The 18,664-nt window shown below is 38.9% G+C and overlaps 1 long non-coding RNA gene across 2 annotated transcripts; it reads left to right on the forward strand.

Moving 5' to 3' along the window:
• Positions 1-8,424: 8,424 nt before the first annotated feature.
• Positions 8,425-18,336, forward strand: LOC119722970. Of its 2 annotated transcripts, XR_005270506.1 has the most exons (5): positions 8,425-9,083; positions 10,350-10,421; positions 11,312-11,489; positions 13,471-13,677; positions 17,694-18,336. It is a non-coding gene; the product is annotated as an uncharacterized LOC119722970 (long non-coding RNA). The 2 variants fall into 2 exon arrangements; XR_005270505.1 differs by having other exon boundaries at positions 8,426-10,421.
• The last annotated feature ends 328 nt before the right edge of the window (positions 18,337-18,664 follow it).

The following is an 18,664-nucleotide window of genomic DNA, read 5'->3' on the forward strand; positions in this document are numbered from 1 at the left end:
GAACTTGAATTTGCTGCAATCATCACTTGGTGTGTGCAGTAATCAAACCAATGGCTAGCACTTTCACATTGATTTTAAAACCGGAGGGGAAAAAACCCAGTTTAACACCCCCCCCCCCCCCCCCCCCCGAAGCTACTCAAGTGAAGGCGCTATTTAAAACGATGTATTTTGATGCATTGGGATTATTTTTTCCCAAGTGCTGTCAAGTCCACCGCACCCTTAAAAAATATATGGGATATTAGAATCGTATATATGGGAATTGTGGGATATTTATTATTCCTTTTAACATTTAAATTTGGTTGCCTGACGTGTGACGACCAAAGGATGCATGTAGGATGTAAAATACAGGCCCATGGGTAAGGACAAATTTTTTTTTTTTAATTCTTGTCAGTTAACATTTTCCCTAACGGCATGGAATTGTAACGCAGTCGTCAAAAAACAGGCCCCCGTCAACTTGGTTTAGTATAAAATCTGGACAAGCAATACTGGTCATTTTGTTCTTCAGTCCAGTTTTAAAAAAAGGACATACATTCAATAAATTATTTGGAATTATCAACTCCCCCCCCCCCAAAAAAAAACCCCAATAATTTATTGATGTAAATGTAGGCCTTTATAGGGGTGAAATTCCATGTTTAGTTCAGTTTTTCCTCACTTTTCGTTATGAACTTTTCGTAGGTCTGTGAGAAAAAAAAATGCCCTAATAAATCCAGCTCTGAAAAAGCCTTTCCAGAGAATGATTGACAGTGGCATTGTTCAAATTGATACAATGCCACTCTTGTTCGTTACAAAGTATATACATCTGGGCTCAGCTGTAGGTCATCGAACTTTAAGGCCTTTGAGGACTTGCTGCCAGTAATTGGAAGATTCTTAGAAGATAAACAGTGATGATAGTATCTCACCCAATAAAATGAGCCAGTTCCTGGCAAATAAATACGCCATTGGTTGCTTTTCCACGGACCGTCTGCTTTCATGAATATGACGTTCCTTCCACGTGCAACTGGCGCGATTGCCAATAATGTTGGAAATTCCTAGCTATCTGAGCCACAGGTGCATGCTGCATGGCTGTGCCCATTATCACATTCCAACCTGGTTGCCTAGAATTACTGTTGATAGGAGGCTCCCCTGTGATGCCTGGATGGGAGCTGCCGGTTGCGTAGCCAGAAATCTTGAATGTGATTATTTTTCTCGCAGCCTGCAGAAAACTAGTAGCTCAAGAGTGCTGCCGCTTTCGGGGAATTTGTGCAGGCAAAGTTTTTCATATTTTGGAATTTTGATGCAGTTTGCCTTTTCATTAAATAAAAGGTGTTTTTTTTTTAAAAATCGAGCTTAAAATATTAATACAAATGAACAATTTTCCTCAGGCCTTGACATTTCTTGAGGTTACACCTGATTCAACAACACTTGTAGAATGCAGACGATTGATTTCTTCTTAATTTATTTAGCCTGCAGACTTCAAAAGAACATGGGAAAAATGGTGGGTAAAGTGTATACAAGTGTATATAGTAAGTATATATGTGACCGCAGTTACACACATTATACTGTGACACAGGCGGCATTCTTTTTGAAGTGTTGACTAAATGTTTAAACGTTTAAATGCTTCGGGAAAATTTTGCTAAACGTTTATGGAATTAAACGTAGATTCACATCCTTACTACACACAGCATGCAGCGATTGCCCAGCCAGAGGGGTATTTGCCATTGATCAATTGCGACACCCTAATTTTTTTCCAGTCGTTTTTCATGCTCCGCGTTATCACATAGTACACGTACGTACGTACACGCAGTGGCATTGTGCTGCTGAGTGCTAAATCATGAACTGCAGGCTCCGCAGCTGGCCGGGCTGAGTCGATCATTGGGTGCATATTGAATCATATAAAACAGGTGTGCGTTGTGATAAGTTGTTCAATGTAGGGAAATATATAAAAAGGTACGTGCACGGCGTGCACATTGTACCAGAGGTTTACATGCACAGAGGAAAAGGTACATGCACCAGTGCATGCGTGCACCCATATAAATGGACCACTGGATGTGTTCAATTTATCCTGTTTGATGTTTTTAATATAAGGCTGAGCCAAGACCAATGTTCCCTATCTTTCCTACTTGTAATGCAAACTTAATTAAGTAGGCCAAGTAATTTTACTGAGACATTTTCAAGTTGTTCCAATGCTTTGTCTTTGAAACATGAAGATTTGTTAGCACTACTACAGGTACATTCAACCTATGGTCCAGCATTTAGAGAATCCAAGAAGTCAGGAGTGAGTGCATCAAGTGGCCAAACTACATTGAAAACAAAAAAGAAAGTCATCAAGAGTCCACAAGCTATTTTGTACTAAAGTGTCTGAAATGATTTCGACAGGAAGTTTCATGTTGGTAAGAAACTTAGATATCATTGCCAAAGTAATTACTTTCACTTTTTCTTACCAGGTAAAAAATGTCATGTAGTTTTTTAGGTGGCATATATTTATTTGTGTAGCTGACTAATTATTTTTTATTTCCAATCATCCATTTATTGTAGTCCACGTCGTTTCTTGCAGTACTTTTTGACTGTATGTCTAATCATAGAGAAAGGGCACACTCTCTATGGTCTAATCTTGTTCTCAAACTATAACTCAGGGATACCTAATTAATTGTCTGACTTTAGACAGTATGAAATGATAGAAAATGTACATACTGTGTTTTATCTGTGTAATTTTGTTCAGGTGCATGTGTGCACCTTGATGTCAACTATTCCCCAATCCCCAAACCTTACAAAGGAGACATCCTTGTCACCACAATTTAGAATCACATCAATTTGAATACTTCTTAGGGGTATAAAAGATTTAATTTCCGTGCTCTACAACAAATCATTTTTTTTTGATAAAAAACCTAAAATAAATATTTATAAAACAAATCCAAGTTGTGTTATTTATGTATTAAGGATAAAATTATTTTCTAGTTGCTTGTTTTTGGGGTTCGTGCAACCCTCTGGGAATTGTTTAAAAAAAATTATGTTGCTTTTGCACAATCCGCCCCGGAAAGTCGACTGGTTCCCGGTCCCTTCATTATCATTTCTGATAGTGGGCCAGGAACCAGTCTCCCCTGTGAGAACTGAATTATTGTTGGCTGCTAATTGTTCAATGCATGTGATCTGTCATTTGGGTTTTTTTGGGGGGGGAGGGAGGGAAATGTCTCTTTCAAAGTGAATAACTTTTGTATTGCTAGAAAAATTACCAATTTAAAATAAAATCTATTTTCGGACAAAGTTGAAAACAACATTGACAGAAAATCTGTAATGACATTTTCCATGAAGCCTACACATACTATACACCTTCACATCATGTACATGTAACTCAATTAATTCTCCACTCTTTATACTGTACATTATATTATACAAACAGGTTTTGTCACCACACGAAAAACGTCAGTTGTACAATCTGCAAAGTTATGTATAGGAGGGAAGCCTACTCCATTGTGTAATGTTACAGAAATCTTTATGAACAAGCTCAAAATGATCTGGGCCAAGTTTGTGAGTTTGTGTTCATGCATATGCCCTGTGATTGTGCCATGTAATTTCAAAATGCAAATAGTGACCTAGATAATGCAACTCTGTCCTCCCTCACTGGAGACCCATTAAAGGACACAGGGCCTCAGGCAGGAGTTTGTCAAGGTGATGTATAGTGCACAGGTGTGCTTTCCAAGGTCAATGAACGAACTAATTAAGGGCAGTGTTGTAGGACTCGTACTCGGTACTCGTACTCGAGTACTACTCAAGTACTTGAGTACTTTTTTTGGAGTACTCGTATAAGTTTGTACTCGTACTCGAGTGTCAAAGTACTCATACTCAATATGACGGTACTCGTACTCTAGCAGCAAAGTACTCGTACTCGCACATGTTGAAATTGTACTCGATCATCAAAGTACTCGTACTCGAATAACAGTACTCAATAAAACAAAGTACTTGTACTGGAATAGCGGTACTCGATTAAAAAAGTGGTATATCACTTACGTTTCCACGGCCTTATTTTATCGATACTTTCAGTTTCAAATGGTCCATTTGGGAGAAATCAATAATTGTCTTTACTCTATCACGTCCGGACAAACACAATTAATAGCTAGCCATGACTGGGTCTGTATATAGGTCTGACTGGGCCTGGGCCAATTACGCACAATGACCCATTTGCCGTATGTGGGTACAATGGCCCATCATTGTACACACTGTACGTCAAGCAAGGTGTTCCTCAAAATGGTCATGCGATTAACTTGGCTGATTGGAGCAAAGCCGTTTTGGCTGATTGGAGCAAAGCCGTTTTCTGAACCCCAGTTTCGGTCCTATCATTTTGGTCCAGCCCCATTGCCAATCTGCATGAATGGAGAAAGAGGTGCAGCCAAAGCCAAGGTTTGAAAAAAAACAGCCCCTAGTCTGGGTACTGCAGCAGGTCCACAGCGGAATAGTCTTGAAACAGAGGCCTAGGAATGGGAAGCAGACTAAATGCGTAGACACCAAGAAAACGCGAATCTGCTGGGTTTTTTTTTGCAAGCGCGTTGCATGCGTACTTTACACGTGTTCCGTCAACGTTCACTTACGCTTGCCTGTGTGGCACTTTTCACTTTTTTTGTATCAAAATTGTATACGTTGTTCGTGCAAATAATAATAATAATGATGAATAATACTATGAATAATAATAATAATAATGAAATGCACAATACTGTAGATTAATTTTATTAAATGACAGTTGACCTAAACTTTCGTGTTTGTATCTCAGCTGTGTAGCATTTCCTTGGAAAAATACACTTACATTGATTGGAGACTGCTGTTGCCGAATTAAAAAAATCAAATAATTGAAAAAGCTTATAAAGATGAACCCTAGTTTGTATCACAAGTGATTAACAGTACACACAATTTTAGGCTTCAAGTTCAAGCACAATGTACCTGGTGCCGTATTCGGAAATACAATACAAGTACTCGTACTCGTACCCCTACTCAGAATACAAGTATTCGTACTCGTACCCCTACTGGACGTACAAGTACATGTACATTGTACTCGTACTCGTACTCAGGCATTCAAGTACTCGTACTCGGAGACCTGTTCTTGTACTCAAAAGTACATGTACTCATACTCGTACCTGTACTCAGCAACCTAGGTACTCTGCAGTACTTGGTACTCGGCAAAAAGTACTTGACTACAACACTGAGTAAGGGAGAGACAGGACGACTTGTAGAGCTGCTTTCCGCTTCTAGAAATAAGGTTCACTGCTACACTTTCATTCTTGGAATGAAGGCATCAATGTACATGTGTGTAAACATTTACCCATCATGTAATTGGGCAGAAAAAAATTGGGAAACGTTCTCGCCTTTATTCCAATAAAATATGAAAAATTGTGCATGTACAGTATGTAAATGTAAACGATTTCTCTGAATATTTTTTTTTACATCTGAACTGAAATTGGGTCAAGTTTGGCAGAAAAAGTCTTTAAAAAGGTTCCTACAACAGGGGCATTGGATTTACTGTATTGAAAGATTGTTTGAGAAAACTAGACCATATATTCAGAGTTTTTACCCCTCAGCCGTTAGAAATGGAATTTTGGTGTCTAACTTTGGAAGGGGTTGCCTTTGGGAGTAGGCAAGTTGGGATTGGTTTTGGGGTCAAAAGGTCAAAGGTCAAGGTCACCGTGGTGAGTTAAAGGAAAATGGTTTCTGGATGATAACTTGAGTTAGAAATCACATTTTGCTGTCAAACTTTGGTAGGGGGTTGCCCTTGGGTACAGGCAAGTTGGGTTTGGTTTTGGGGTCAAAAGGTCAAGGTCACCTTGGTCATTTAAAGGTAAATGGTTTTTGGATGATAACTTGAGTGAGAACTGAAATTTTGGTTTCTAACTTCAGTAGGGGGTTGCCCATAGGCATGTTGGGATTGGTTCTGGGGCCAAACAAAGGTCAAGGCCACCATGTTGAGTTAAAGGTTAATGGTTTATGGATGATAACTTGACTCTGGCTGATGGGTTTCAACAGCAAAGCTGTTATTTTCTTTTTACCTATGGTCTAGGAGGATGCCACAGTGGTAGCTCCTTGTGCCTCAGTTTTCCGCTGGTTTAAAGATCTTATAGATTAAGCTGAAATTCGGAACATACTTGGATGATATAAGTGAACAACTACTAGTGAAATAACAACTTGGAGAAATTCCTAGAAATTCTTCTCGACTTTAAGGTCAGCTTTACCAGTAACCAAGTATTGACCTTTTGGCATCGATGACGGCGATTTTTTCACGGACATGAAGTTAAGAATTTCTATTTCTGTTATAATTTAACATTTCATTCTTACTGAGCATATTTTCTGAGAAACACAATGTTCAAAAGGCCATGTTTTTTTGGGTGCATGAATTTCACTGCTCTGTTATAGCGTCTAAGTATGTAATCGGATTAGCTTTGTATCAACGGCAGACGCTTTGCCTTCGCAACCATATGGCTGCAAAGAGACATTCATCCATGAAATTCCCTGTAATTAGTAAATGTATGGTGTCATCACTGTCATGTCCACAGGGGTTGCAGGGGAGGACAACAGAAAAAGCCAGATAATCTAAACACTCATAAGGAGAATCTAACACACCGTCCTGACATGATTACATGCCCAAGTGAGCTTGCAATGAACCGATCCAGTAAGCCCCGCCCACTGCGCACGTGGGCAAATTAACACGTGCTCCTCTCCAATGCCACACTGCATTTTCCTGCCGCGCGCATCATACGCGCGTGCAAGCATGTCGGACTTTTGTGCAGGCAAGTCGGACATAAATCACGGCTGTGATTGTTCAGAATACCATGGGGCGGTGCTTACTGGATCGGTCCATTAAGTGATCAGATTACAATATTATATTTTTGCTTCTAGCTATTTATTTTATTTAAAAAAACCCAACTTTTTTGCATTGCAGTAAATGTTATTATTTTATAGAGAAATTAGGGAAGGGTGGGGTTAGTTGAGGATGGGGTGGGTGAGGGTGGGGAGGGAGGTGGGGGAAAGGGTGGGGGAGTGTGGTAAGGGTGGGGGGAGTGTGGCGATGGTGTTTATATGGTACATGTACATACACGTAAGGGCATTTGATCTTCTACTTAGTTCAATCTTTTAGTTAATGGGGGTAGGGGTGGGGATAGAGGTGGGGTGGGAGAGGGTTTGGTTTGGGTTCGGGAGGATGGGGGTGGGTGGGGTGGATGGGGAAGTGTGATGGGGAAGTGTGATGGGGAAGTGTGGTGATGTGGTACATGTACATAAGTATACATGTAAGGGCATTTGATCTTTTAATTTAGTTCGATGATTTTTTACTTTGTGGGATGGGGCTGGAGTGGGGTAGGGGAGGGTTGGGTTGGGGATATGGTGAGGGGGGGGGGGGAAGTGTGGTGATGGTAGTGATGTGGTACATGTACATTCATGTAAGGGCCATTATTGATTTTTATGTTGACGTATAAGAAAAACTGACACCTACACCTTGGTACATCATCCTGAATCCTGATCCCCTTCCTTCATGCCCATCTCCAACCCTACCTTCAGCCTTTCTTCCCTCCCCGGTGGCTTCACCGTTCTAGTTTCAAATGTGTTTGCTGACTTATGGCCAGAGATGCCGACGATTAATTTGCAAGACAACTCAGAAAGCATACACTGCATGAACTATGTCTTGACTAAGACATATGGTTGATGAGATAATTGGGACCACTGTGGAAACTGACAAGTAAAGCATAAGCTTGACATATTGCTTCTCTCTTTTGGAAAGTTAGCATTTGATTGTAATCTGCGTTAATGCTGTTCACCCAGCAATATACTGAACCAGAGAGCAAGACCTTCATGGTATGTGTGCATTAACCGGATCACCTGGTAAGTTATAATAATGTTAGTGTGTTTGTGCTACATTTGTCTGTTCAAAAAAGTTTCCCTGGTAGTAATGTTTTCCTCACAGTGTTTTACTTCATTTAAAAACAAATGTCCAGGGGTTAAAATGTTTAACTGGTTCCCCTGGTACTATACATATATATTGATGCCTGAGGGTATTTATTAACTATTGTGTGTAGTGTACATCTATGTACACTTTGAAAAAAGTTGCCCAAAGGAGTGTGTAAATACATATAGAGTGTGTTTGATTACTTCCCCCAGCGTACTTGCGCCTGGCTCCTCGCGTGATGACAGACATGTGCAGTGTAGTTAAATAAACAATAGCCGCCCTAGTAGGCCACGTTAAGGGACTTGTGAGTGATCAATTATTGCTATTTGCAAATTGCTTTATGTCATCTGTACCGGTAGCTCTGCCTTTGGAGCTTGCAAGACTGAATTCGCTCTTTACACACTCCGCCATTGGGCATGCAGAGCCTCGATCTGGCAACTTTACACAATAAAAATAGCCGGTGCAGTGATCTGAACCCCGACACGGGAATCACTGAACCGGCTATAGTGTGTAAAGTTGCCAGATCGAGGCCCTGCATGCCCATGACGGAAGTGTGAAAAGAGCGAATTGTAGCTCTTAATGCAGTTATCCTAACTTATTGCATAATGAATAATTCGGTCAGCTTAAAAAATGTCACAACCCTTTTGCATTGTATTTTGAATTGTATTTTGAGAGCATGATGACTTGAAAAATGACTTTGATGATCTGCAACTTTGCCTGATCACTAGTGTCACAGTAGAAATTTTGATTTGCTTCATGTACTAGGCATTTCCTTAAGGGGATGATTATCAAAAATAGTTTCCAGGGTAGTTTTACTTCAGGACATGCAAAGCATTAGCTTACATGAACAAATTGTGAATTATTATCACAAATAAGTTTAACAGGTTCCAGATGGCAAGTTACTATTTTGAGTAACGAGCGTTTGGCATAAAAGCACCACTTCTATTTGAGAAGAAGAGAGCTGTTGACTAATTTATACACGGACAGGGATATTACCCACTAAAATAATGACACTATTTGGTTGTTTATTGAGTACCATGTATTATTGAAATTCAGTACCACATGCACCTTTTTATTATTACGTTACAATGACCGTCAGGTCAGCTGATCAGGAAGTGATGTAACAAATGCTGTGACCTCTGCTCATCTTAAGCTCCAGCTGCAGAGTTACAATCTTCATATGAATGTAAGCTGATTTCCAGTTTTATGACTGACACCTCAGAACCCTTAGGTTACACATTGCCAAAAGCCCTCTCCAGAACTGGCCCTTGTACAAATGTAGGTGAGAGAACTGTGAATGCTGGGAAGTGGTAAGAATCAAAAGCTCTCTAGTCAACATGTGCAAACAGGCTTTCTACTAGTGTTTCCAACTCACAAGTCATCTGTGTATTTTGAAATCAGCTTGCTTACTTCAAGTGATGAATGTGTTACATACCTGTACATGTATACATATTATTTTAAAGTCCAGTGGGCAGAAATTGCTTGGTAAAATGTTATCAAGCTTTCTTTTTTGATAATGGTTTTGTTCATTGTGTGTGTCAGAATATGTGTAAATATGATAATTATGGTGATGCTCAAAATAACTGTCTCAGTGGATTAAAGTACCGATACTGTCCTATACATGTGCTGTTCAAGAAAAACAGTTCATGTCTGATTTACTACAAATCAGACCTTTTATTTCCGTAAAGGTTTGTTTATTACTGCTTTTATTAAAAGTGGTCACTTTAAGATATTTGATGATATGGCTATGAATTGTGATTCTGTAACACGTTACTAAAAATGATGGTTCTTGGATGTTGTGCACAGTTGGGGTTGTCCAGCTACTCACCAAGCACCGTCTGGGTCATCTTTTCTGTGCCTGAATAATATGTGCATCCTACATTTATTATTAACTCAATTTCAGGAATGACACTAAAAATTCTGGAATGAATGACCATATTGAAACATCAGTTTTCCTGATAGTCTTCTATTGTATGACAACTGTTCTGTTCAGTGGTAGCCTTCAGCTGTAATGTTTTTTGATGGACACCTTCCATGTTATTTGAGAGGATTTTGTTTTTGGTCATAGCATTGGGACTTCACTGATAGTTTGTGTACAGGTGACGTGTGATAAAATCATTGCAACTGATATGAGGTGATATGAATGTTTTTAAAAATCCTGATGATGATCTCCACTCATAGTTGTTTGGAATGAGGGTTGTGGGAGTTCACTACAATAATAATTCCATTGTTTTTCTGTATTTTCCAACAAACACATTTCTGAGTAAATGATGAGTTGGATATACGTAGTTTGATGTTTATAACGAACATCACTGTTAGTTGTAAAACTTTTTTTCAGAAAAAAAGGTAAATTATATCAAGCCTTATCACACTGCATCAATTTGTTGAGAAGTGTTGATTAGAATAATGTAATTTATGGAAGTATAATCTGTTGTGACCTTTTTGTCAACAGGTAGGGTTTTCATTGCCTGGATGAGTTGAGGCAGGTTTACTTCATGTCTACATCTTGGCTCAATGGGATGAAGTAAGTGCTTTATTTCTTGTTATTTTGTAATAGATGTGGTTACAAAAAAGTGGCTGCACAACTGCACTTAATTGCTGCAGGCATGATGGCCATATGTTCCTCGTTGTACTCTTTCTTTGGTATGTTTTAAATGTCTCCTATTGTCAATGACATTCCACGAGTTTGTTTTTCATTTAACCCAAACAAATAGTTTTGTTTCCAAAAGTCCATTTTTCCATTTGAGATAATCTGAAATAGTGTTTCAACCATTAGAATGGTGGAAAAATCTATTTCATGTTAGCTTAAAAATGGTTGAACTAACATATGTGTCGGACAATGTTGCTACTAAAGCCAATTGAACAAAATATCACAAGCTGAAGAAAAGGATTTCATCAAATTTTGTGTGGAGCTCATGTCAAATGTATTGTGTAATGTTTTGTATTTGTTTAGTACACACAGAAAAGATTTTAATTTGTAGCTCAGGTCAGTTTTCTCTGTTATTTCCTGCTTCAGACAAAAATCACTGGCTTTCAATAGCCCCTTTACAATTTTTATTAATTTGTAATATAAATAACGGTTACAGAAGTTCAATTAGTGTAACTGTTATGCAACTTCCGTGTAACAAAGGCTAAAGGTTCTCCTTTGTTTCTTTTCAGTTAACCAGTGCAAATGTTCAAGTCTAAAGCTTTTTAGAAAGTGATACACACAATATATGTATGTTCTGTGGTAGCATTTTTGGGAGAACTTTGACTCCCCCATTTTAATCAACTCGATCACTTTTCAAGTTAATGTCTGAATCTCTAGATCTGATCAATAGTGACTTCATGTCAAACTTTCAATTGATTGCAAAGTATCAAGGGCAATTTCTGCCCTTTCATTAACACGGCCCTCTATATGCAATCCATATCCAGACAGGTTTGGAGATGGTTATTCCCTGAATGCTTGGCTGTGGTCACTTGGAGGATGTTGCGTAGGACCCTGGTGTGTTTGAAGGTGGTCTGCAGCTTTAGTGCAGATTAAGCTATTGAGTAGATATCCACGACCCAAGTCTGCCAGCTGCACATAGTTTGGGATTGATACTGACATCTGGTAGGTTATTTATGCAGAGCAAGATTAACCCTTCCTCTCTGGCTGACAAATTCAGCCAAAGCAGTCGAAATCAATCGGTTGACTGATTTAAACAGTTAACAATCCTTTTTACCCCTCAGCCGAGAGGCTCGAGGGGTATTGTCATCGCCTAGGGCGTCCGTCCGTCCGTCCGTAGTGCCGTTCTGACCATACCCCCCTTGTTGGGTGATGTTCCTTTCAGGACACATCACACCACTATTTTCACAATAGAAAAAAACATCACCCCAGAAGAGAATCTTTAGAAAAAGGGATAATGGGAACACAATGCTATCACCCCACAATTCCGTCTGGCTGGAACGTCCCTCCGGGCAGCTTGTTTCCGGATGATAACTTGAGTTAGAAATGTTGTTTTGGATTGTAACTTTGGAAGGGGGTTGCCCTTAGGAGTAGGCAAGTTGGGATTGGTTTTGAGGTCAAAAGGTCAAAGGTCAAGGTCACCGTGGTGAGTTAAAGGCAAATAGTTTCTGGATGATAACTTGAGTTAGAAATGAGATTTTGGTGTCTAACTTTGGTAGGGGGTTGCCCTTGAGAGTAAGCAAGTTGGGATCGGTTTTGGGGTCAAAAGGTCAAAGGTCAAGGTCACCGTGGTGAGTTAAAGGTAAATGGTTTCCGGAGGATAACTTGAATTAGAAATGAAATTTTGGTGTCTAACTTTGGTAGAGGGTTGCCCATTGGTACAGGCATGTTGGATTGGTTCTGGGGTCAAAGGTCAAAGTCACCATGTTGAGTTAAAGGTTAAATGTTTCTGGATGATAACTTGACTCTGGCTGAGGGCTTTCAACAGCAACGCTGTTATTTTTTATATTTGCTATAGCCACGTTTTGACTGGAGGTGATTGATATGCCAGCTGTACCTTCATTGTACCAGTTACCTCTTGTCTGTTGATGGGATTTGACGGTGATCTGACTGTTTGTGATCTGACTGGTTTTTTTTACTATTCTATATACAAATGCATGGCAGGGGTAGTGGAAGAAATTGTTGACTGTTTTGCCAAAGACAAAGTCTGCCGTGTTTACACTCAATTCCGATCCTGCTTCAATCCCCCATTATACAACGAAAGGAAGGTCATTGAGTGTGCACAGAAGATGGCCATTTTCGTGCGTGAATCAGTGCAGAATTGAAAGATTGTCATTCTTTATTGACAATGCTATTTAATTGTAACTCTTTTGCTCTTGTTGCTTGTCTATTACTGTAAATCAAAAAGGATGATTTACATAATATTTTAATCACGCTGGTCCCCCAATTTTTGTTGTAATCTCCACACATTGTCCACACTATCTAGTCCACAAATGACATTGCTGTAACGTGACGTAAAAGCCATGACTTCGGAACGACTAAATTAAGTTGCTTTTCAGAGCACTTGTTTATACTCTATTTAAGGGTATTTAACTCCAATAGAAAACAAATTCGAAAATTAACTTGGAATATGAAAAGATCTAGCAAATCAAATCACGAATCTAAAACAACATAAATTTGCCATATACAGGACAAGATGAGTGAGCGGATTTGGGAACTCGTCGTGGGTAAAGATTTCATCATTTATGGCGATTGTGTAGTTATGGGCCCTGATCCTATAAAGAGAATGTAAATTAAGTTGGCAAGCACCGCGGTCACGGCGTTGCTGAGTGATATGCTAAACCATGCTAAACCATGCAAAGCGCAAACCAGCATGCCAGTCCACTGTGTATTAAAGATTGAGCAGTGTGTTGCAAAATACAAAGCACAAAGAACTAAATGTGTGTTTGTCACGTGGACAAACACGGCTATTTGGCTGTTTTTAAAGTGACTTCATATCTTGTTTAAATGTATCTTGTTTATTGTCCTTCATGTATCGGCAAAATTTCCTGACAGCTGTCAACCACATCGGAATGGTCCAATTCCCTGACGGCAGTTCGAGATGGCATTGGCACCACTAAAACCAGATTTTCTTTTGTTTTACCAGACTTTTTTGCAGACGTTTTAATGGTCCAATCAGGCAGGAGCCGTAACGTTGAAATTCGGTCCTCAAAATACAGGGATGTTTCACACACACTTTCGCCGCTGCTCTTCATAGATTGGCTCAACTGATTGGGAGCTGTCAGTGACGTTGTTCATGGTCCAATCCGGCAGGACTGTGCCACATGATTGCGGTCCACAACAAACAGAAAAGGTACTTTTATATACACATTTCCCCCGCTTTTCGTATATTGGCTGAACTTATCGTGATCTCTCAGTGCTGTAGCGATGCACTTTGTACATAGTCCAATCAATAAAACAAACAGATATTTCACACAGACATTTCAAGTCATCATTACGTCACTTGTCCATGCTCGTCCTTACTAGGTGGTCTTTTCTGTGCCAAGTTTAGGGTTGATCTGATTCCATCTAATGTCAAATTTTGTTTTAAAAGTACAAAAAACATTGAAAACTTAAAAAAGTCAACTGATGAGTCATCAAAATGTCATTTTCACTTATGCATACTATTAACATAATATAACTACCCATCAAGACGAGTAGACATTTTCTGATGTGTTTTTACAAATCGCATTTTTGATGGCGTCATGATGACTCACACATTTTTTAAACTTTAGTGCATCTTTCTATGACCTACCAAACCTATTACAAAAAGAATGTTGACTTTAGCATGTTTTGTTTGTGAGAAACGCTGATGAGATGAACAAATTCCAAAATCAACTAGAGGTTCACATTTGTTGAGTTACAAACGCAGAGTGGTCGGCTGACAACTATGTCATTGGAGACTGCCCATTACTTTTTAAGTTAGGAATATTTTCTTGAAAGAACCAGGGGTGTGAGTGACCACTGATAAAAATAGCTGAAAACAGCTGAAAAAGGTGTAAAAAAGCTGAACTTTGGAAATCTCCTATACTTTTGTACACAGCAAGTGATACAAAAAAGCTGAAATTCAAAACAAAAAAAGCTGAAAATAGCTTTAAAGCTGAGATTTCACACCCCTGAAGAACAAAGGATTACACAATTTTACCTTACCAGTACAACCAATTATTTTGTTTAAAAAGGGTTAAATAAATAAATTTCAGTATACATTTTTATGTACACGTGCATGTAATTTCTGGTTTGATGACGCCATCAGTTTAAAAAAGGGAAGTGAATACTGATTTAATTCGGAGAGGATACATGTCCATCATGAAGTAATTAAAATAACGTATGAAAATATGGAAAATATACTTTAAGTGTATGTATTAAATAACAGCTAACTTCTGGTTTGGTGTCGTCACATCATTAGGGATCCAAACATCATTATATAACCCACATACAGATCCTTGTCATTTGATTGGTGGAACTCGCATCACGTGACATTCGTTATTGCTCCCATTCAAAAAGTACTATCTGCCCATGGGGAATGGGAATAATATTGAACAGTTAGGATCATTCTTGTTCCATGACGCGGTTTTTGTGTGCAAAGGCATGCTGGTGGGCGCGTTGCGCGTAGGGCGGATTGTTCCAAAGAGCCAGCGCTACAGCGTTGGGTTCAAACATTTTCGTGAAGGGGTGGTTTGGAAGAGAGAAATACATTTTCCTCCAGTTTTTATTGAAATAAAAGTTCAAATATATCAAATGACAAGGATCTTTATGTCAGTTGTATAAAACAAATATTGAGTGGCTTTAAATTGTGAAATAGGAGGAATATTAGCGCTCGGTAAAACCTGAACTTTTCCAGTTTACGAGGCGAAGTCCAGATTTTACCTTGCGATAATATTCCTCCCATTCCACGTTGAGCCACTCAATATTTGTATAACACTGTAACGGATTCACAGGGAAGTTTCAGACCTACTTTTACATTGACATTTAAAACAGATATCAAGATTAAATCTCTCAGGGTTGATATTTCAGGAATTTTAAAAGGAAAAGAGCTCTTTTCATTCTGACTTCGATCTAATAATCATCTTTTTTTTTTTCACGCCCATGTGTTCTCTGCATAAAGGCCATCATATATATTAATTTTGAAGCAATTACTGCTAACTTGCCACAATAATCAACTGAAAATTCATTTTAAACATATTTCTACCTGTCGTTAGAGGGCGTTCTAACATTTAATGACATCACTGGTAATTTTTTTTTTTTAAGTTCAACCTAGCCAGAGACTAAGGCTGCATCCGAATCAGCTGTCTAGAGCTAGGTCTAGGTCTGCGCCCATTGAAAACATGCGGGCACGCAGTGACAATAGACGTAGCCGTAGCTTTGGAAGCCCGTTTCGGACACGGCCTTACATCATTGAAAGCAAGTTCACGTCTTTTTGCACTTTCAAATTATAAGGCACTTCCGGTTTGGACCGGAAGGACAGGTCACGTGATTTTGCACCTAATATCAAATATGAAGACCCTGGATTATTTTATCACTTCCTATAAAAAGCAAATCAGATCTCTCACAGTTGATTTTATATTCATTTTCAAAGATTTAATCTAGAAATCTTTGGTTGCTTGTAATCTGATACTTGTTGAGGTCATCGTGACGTCATTAATACCAGAAAGCTCGAGAGCTATGTTAACTGTGCTATTTGAATCAAAAACCTGGATTATATCTCTCGCGGTTGATTTTTCAGCAATTTTTTAAGGTTTAAAATTTCTTTTCATTGTACTTTCCGGTCTGGAGACGTCATCAATATTTCTCCTCAACTTGTTCTTAGTGTAAGACCAAAATTAAGACAGACCCTGAGCACACATCCCTGATACCACTCTCACAACAGGTGTTCCACATTACACCCAAGGTCTTCACGTCACTCTTTTCCAAGCAATACACCCACAGCATACCAAGACTGTGATTTAACCCTTGTACAGGGGAAAGTGACCTCATAAGGGTACTCCCCCACCATTACGTCAGTCTATGGTCAGTCTACCTTTACTCAGAAATGATGTCATATAAGTTATGTTTTCCTTATATGACATCATCTCCTATTTTCACTCCAAGTGGTCCCTCTGAAACTGTATAAAATGTCCCCATTTTCCCACTTTCATTGAGTTCTTCTTCTTCTCCCTGGGAAACCAGATGCATAGCCATAAGCTGATTCAGCCCTATGCTCTGGCCAGTCTTCATCTACAAAACTCTTCAGAACCTCTGTCTTCTGTCTCCAACTTCTGTATTCTAGTACCCAGCCATACCCATAAGCTGATGCAGCCGTATGGTTATAGTTCTGTACATACACAATACCGGTAGAATATTGAGTTCTTGAAAATAAACCAGTTTTCCATATAGCCGAGCTCATAGTCATTACCAGTGTGTCTTTGTATAGTCTTCGTAGTCATCTGTTCATCCTGCTCTTAGCCACAGCTACCCTATCCTAACATATAGTATAGTCAAACAAACCAAAGACTATAGTCAAATCTATATGTTACATTAGCATGAAGCTGACTATATACATCAATTATAAAGCGATTTCAGCAACTTTCGCCACATGCATCAACTGATTAGTCATTTTAAAAATTTGTCAACCTGCAGCTAGAGGGCGCTGTAACATATTGAGACGTCACCGGTAATTTGTTTCTAAAGTACAACGCAGCCAGAGACTAAACTCGTTGAAAGCAAGTTCACATCTTTTTCCACTTTCAAATTATAAGGCACTTCCAGTTAGGACCGGAAGGAAGGGTCACGTGATTAATCGCACTCGAGTTAAATGAGGATCCTGGATTATTCTATCAGTTCCTGCGAAAATCAAGTTTCAGTTTCTCACAGTTGATTTTATATTGATTTTCACAGATTAAATCTAAAAATTGTGTATTGTTTGTAATTTGACACTGGATGACGTCATGACGTCAGAGTAATATGCACCACTAGGGATGAGGGACGATATATGTTGAAAGTTGCAAGTTCCATGCCATATAACGTTTAGGAGAAAACCTGTGGAGAAATTTTGTCAGGAAAAAAAGTATGAACGAAAGAAGATTTATTACAACTATTCTAAACAGTGGTGGGGTTGTGCCCAGCCACTCAATTAAAAAATCACATGATGAGGTCATCATGATGACACCTCGATTTTCATCTATAACACATCCCTGACTTTGTACAGACAAAGTTCAACCCAATCGCCTCTGTAAGATGACATCACTGGGCTGCATTTTTATAGGACGTGAACATATTTGAATATTTTTATTTGTGTATGTTTTTTGATAACACAATTTGAAATGGTGTTATTTTGACCTGTTTGACCTCCAGGACGGATGTGCTGTGACCGCAACTCATTGTCCATCAGGAGTGACTTGCTGTGACAGAACACTTGTGATCTATCTGGAGGGATTTGTGATGACAGTCACCCATTGATCACTCGGAAGGAAAAGGCATTTACTGTAATATCAACCCATTAATCCCTCTGGGGGAGTGACCCATTGATCTCTCAGGATAGGAGGAACTTGCAATGACAGTGTTGCATTGATGTATCCGGAGGACTTTGCTGTGAGAGGGTCACCCATTGATCAAAGAGGAGGGACTTCTAGTAGAGGCTTGGGTTAATCAAATCAAATTTTGTCAATGTCCACATTGTGCACCCCTTTCAGAAATTAAAATTTTTATTTTGCGGGAAAAAAACGCATTTAACATTTTTGAATTGAGATCTGGTGCAACTAACATGTTAGTTTTGCTGTGAATGTGATCCATTGATTGGTTGACAATGTTTGATGAATTTAAAAACTTGAAAATGTTGACATTTTCCCATGGGGGCGCTGTTAAAAAACAAACATCATGCACAATTTCCACGGGACGTTAAAATCAGGAGAGTTTTCCTGCAAATTAAAGGGAATGTACATCATTGGCTTTTGCTGTAATTTTCAGAAATGAACTATTTGAGGGGTTAGTATAATAGATCAAATATTGTTACACTGACATTTTTGAAGTTTTGTGTTCGAAAAGGTTGGAAAAACCAAGAAAAACAAAAATGTTCAAGTAGTCTGGTTCCCTGACTCCACAAAAGATAAAATGGATCAATTTATAGATGATGGAAAATTGTAAGGCAATGGAACCAGTCTAGCTGGCCTGCACCCGTTCATGAACATGTAACCAATAACAAACAAGATTTGGACTGACAAAATGGTCAATTTGGAGCAGTAGTTGAAAAATAGTTAGGTTTTTCCAACGCTGATCGGCCGACCACCGTTGGAAATGTATACAAAAATACAATTTTCTTGAAAATG

Source organism: Patiria miniata, unplaced genomic scaffold, assembly GCF_015706575.1.
Source record: "Patiria miniata isolate m_02_andy unplaced genomic scaffold, ASM1570657v1 HiC_scaffold_16, whole genome shotgun sequence".
In the NCBI taxonomy this organism is placed as follows: Eukaryota; Metazoa; Echinodermata; class Asteroidea; order Valvatida; family Asterinidae; genus Patiria; species Patiria miniata.